The sequence below is a fragment of the Salvia splendens genome, chromosome 20 (genome assembly GCF_004379255.2).
Source record: "Salvia splendens isolate huo1 chromosome 20, SspV2, whole genome shotgun sequence".
Classification (NCBI taxonomy): domain Eukaryota; kingdom Viridiplantae; phylum Streptophyta; class Magnoliopsida; order Lamiales; family Lamiaceae; genus Salvia; species Salvia splendens.
The window spans coordinates 14,169,413-14,173,633 of record NC_056051.1 but is presented as its reverse complement, the minus strand read 5'-3'; the positions used below and the strand labels follow the sequence as shown (position 1 = coordinate 14,173,633).

The 4,221-nt window shown below is 40.1% G+C and overlaps 1 pseudogene; it reads right to left on the bottom strand.

The window, feature by feature from the left end:
* Positions 1-838: 838 nt before the first annotated feature.
* Positions 839-4,221, bottom strand: part of LOC121781507 — a 7,292-nt pseudogene continuing 3,909 nt past the window's right edge.

The window sequence follows — 4,221 nt, the reverse complement described above, 5'->3', positions numbered from 1 at the left end:
CGATCGCCCGCTTTTATTAACCCTAGAGGGGCGGTCGTGAATACATTTCAAGGAGTTTCTTCATTTTTTGTTGATAGTTTTAACTCGTGTCATAGAGCTCTTCATTGACATTTTTATCTCATGCCAAGGAGCTAATCTAGATAGTTTTTACTCATATCCAGGAGCCATCTTAGATAGTTTTAACTCGTGTTTAGGAGCCACTTCATTTTTTTTGACCGACACTTTTTACTCATGTCGAGGAGCTCATTCAGAAGTTTTGACTCTTGTCGAGGAGCTAATCTAGAAAGTTTTTGCTCATGTCCGGTAGCCATCTTAGATAGTTTTAACTCGTATCCGGAGCCATCTTAGACAGTTTTAGCTCGTATCTAGGAGCTATTTCATTTTTTTTCTGACTGGCAGTTTTTACTCATGTCGAGGAGCTCATTCAGACAGTTTTGACTCTTGTCGAGGAGCTAATTCTGACAGTTTTGACTCTTGTCGAGGAGCTTATCTAGACAGTTTTTGCTCGTATCTAGGAGCCATTCATCTTTAGACTGAATTTAAATTGTAGCCCAAAGCTTAATTTGGAAGGCCATTCTTAGCCCATTTCACTCATATACAATGAGCCCATATTCCTTTTCACTTGTTTCCCTTCTTGAGCCCAATAATGCTTGGCCCAATTTTTTCTTTCTTGAGACACAATTGAGAAGACGTCAACACCCGCCTCCTTTCTCCTTCTCTTCTCCAATTGACGATGGCCATGCCTTTTCTGAATGTTCTCTTCTTTGAGACATCTGTTCAGCGGAAACACTTATCGGATACCCACATTTACAGCCTAGTTGAAGGCGTAAAGCTTCAGTCATCTCTCTCTCTCCTCCTTCCGACGTAGGCCACCCCTTCTGGGATAATGGAAGAAACCAAATCTATGCCTCCCATAGAGCGACTCAGCATCTTCTTCTGCTCGAACCACTCCATGTTTCTTGGTGAACAAGTAACCTTACATACATTACCACAACTACTTAGATAGCATACTAACAAACAACGACCCAGAGGATAAATACAACACGGTAGTAAGACACACGCACCTCACACCTCTTCGCACTTTGGGCCTTCCCTACCTCTCCACCACGGATGGGACAACCTGACATCAACTTCCCTCACCAAATGGCTATGCTTTGCACTGCCTTACTAACTTCTCTTCCATAACTCTTCACAGATGGTTGCAGCTGCATTTTCAATCCATGAGAAGGATCAATGAAAGAGCATCAGAGAATAAGCTCACCACAGTTTCCCCTCAACATTACACTTGTGTATGTGTGTTTACACTCAAATGTAAATGTACATCTTCGAATGCCCTAGCCATTTCAAGTGAGGTGCCCTTGGGTGAGATTTGGCGACAGAGTATCTAGATTTTCGCCATTTCCATTCTGGTGAATATCTTCGAGGAGGGATGCCACTTGTACTTTTGTAGGGAAATCTATCTTGCCTAGTCTCTTGTTCTGTCGGTGGCTCTTCTGTATCACTTTGGTTTTCCCCCTGTACACTGTTAGTGGTTTTAGGTAGGGTTCCAATATTGGGATCAGAAGTGTTTACCTCAGGATTCAAAGACTGGTCAGATAGCTCGGTGGGATCCTGAAGCGACACATTATGTTCTTGGGGATTTGACTGCCCGATGGTACTGCTAACTTCCTCCGTTGGACCAACTTCTGTGACATGATTTTGATCTGACTCATTTGTTTGGTTTTTCTCTCCCCTCCCCTTGAATGGTTTCCCCCCAAAGAGGTAGCCAATTTAGTGTGTCACTACTCGAGTTTTCTAACTTACTCTCCCCCTGACCGCTAGATTGGCTATAGAAATATTCGCTTTCAACAAAGTCGCAGTTCATAGTTGTGTACATACGATCTGTCGAAGGGTCATAGCATCGATACCCTTTTTGATTTTTTCCATAACCCAAGAAGACACATTTTACTACACAAGGTGAGAATTTGTCAAGGTCATGTTTGGGGATGTGGACAAACACGGTACAGCCAAAAATTTTGGGGTCGAGTCGGAGGGACGATGGTACCGAGTTTTGGGAAGAGAAGACCTCTAGAGGAGTTTTGAAGTTAAGGATCCCTGTGGGAGACGATTTAAGAGATAGACGGAAGTTGCGATGGCTTCTGGCCAGAAGGATTTTGGGATGTTTTATTCAATGAGGAGGGCACGGGTGATTTCTAGGATATATCGATTTTTCCGCTCGGCTACCCCATTTTGTTCTGGTGTATAGGCACATAAAGTTTGATGGACAAGGCCATTTTCACAGTGAAGAAAGATGTCATCTTAGAGTTCACGTATTCCCTCCCATTATCAGATCTAAGGATTTGAATTCTAGAGTTATATTGGGTTTGGACAAGACGATAGAACTCAGTAAATTCTCTCGAAAACTTCTGATTTTGTTTTCAAAAATAAATCTAAGTCATACGCGAAAAATCATCAATAAACAACAAAAATATCGAAAACCTTGTCCTCCAGTAACTGGAGCAGTGAAGGGGTTGGCAGCGGAAGCGTGCATGAACAACGAATCGCATGAATTTGATCTATTTAGCAGATTATTTAGACAAATTCTATTCGCGCAATTATCACATGTATCATGCTTATAACTTGAATTAAATCATGCTTTAGAACAAATAAATCCTAAAACATGCATAGTACGGAGTTAGCCAATTTACCTCGTTGATTCAATCAAGAATCGAAGATGGCTTGCGTCTTCTCCACGTGAAGATCTCGTGTACTCAACCTCGGATCTTCTGACTGGTGTCCCGGACTATACGCTGATATTTGTGTGGGCAAATCTCACCAACGTACTAGGACTTGAATAATGAAGACAGAACTCAGCTCACGGAGGAAGAGCAATTTTCGAACTCTCTCAAAGTATAGAGGGGGACGAAAATTTGAGCAATGAATAATTGTGTTTTCTGTCTCCTTTATTCTCATATTTATATTAAGACACATATTGGGCCAAGTCAGGGATCTAAGGAAGATTTGGACAATGCCTCACCCCAATTAGGTTTTTACTAATTAAATTGAACCCACAATTTAATATAAGCTTATATTGGAATATTACGAGCAGCCACTACAGAAGTAATATTGCACTACTGCCTTCCAAATCCGAAATTACAAGTATTCCGGGTTTCTTTTTAATTGATTGATTTATTTCCCGCGCTTAAGATAGAAACATCCATTAATCAATTAATGTCTGCTATGGACTTAATTAATTAACATATTTTATTCTCCAAGAGTGGACTTAGCAAGAAACTCTTATTTATTATTCATAGAGTAATTAAACTCCAACTAGTTAGGTTCCGAATAATAAAACCTTGTTTCGAGCTCCTCTTGCGGATGTTATCAAACGAGACTCTCATCGCGCACAATTCAATATAATAGCAATCCTAGCACCGCTAGATAATGATCACCACTACCCAATATACCTGGATCGTTGGGTGACGAAAAATCCGCACCTTTGGTAAGTCAAAGTAGTAGATACTCAATACCGTATGCTCAATGCTAACGTACATTGATTAAGAAATTAATTATCAAGACCTCATCTTTCAGTAGATAGCATAAAGACTCTTCTTGCTGTTAGATCCATTCAGTGCTATACCACACCAACGTCATCATATTTCAATAAGGTTAGAAATAATCGGACTGACATTGCAATCTTTCACGATAGGTAGTCTATGCCTATCTAGGTTGTGAAATTCATATTTTTCTTTGTTCAGAACTGACCGCGTACCTTAAATTGGGCGCAGCCCACAACCGGTCTACTAGAACAAAGACTTAGACTTTTGTTATGTTCGCTATACATTTAAATATGCAATAAACATCCATTAAATATAAAACATAACAACATTATGACAAAAATAATCTGTTTGCATTTATTGGGAAATAACAATTAGAGTTTTACAATATTCAATCACTCGAAATGTGATTTCTAGTATACAAACCCTAACAAGCAGGGCCCCACACATCAGAGTGAACCAAAATAAAAGGTGATTTTTCTATAGTGTTGTTTAATTTGAAGGAATGTCGGTGACTTTTTGCTAAATACAAGTTTCACAATTCAAAACATACGTAGAAGAAACTAACTCAGAAAGAGTAGGCGAAGATAACTTATGGATGGGTGCCATAACCGGCGATGCAAGAGCCAAATCTGTCTGTCAGTTAGTCCGTGAGTTAGCATCGCAGTACTCTGTTGGGCTATCT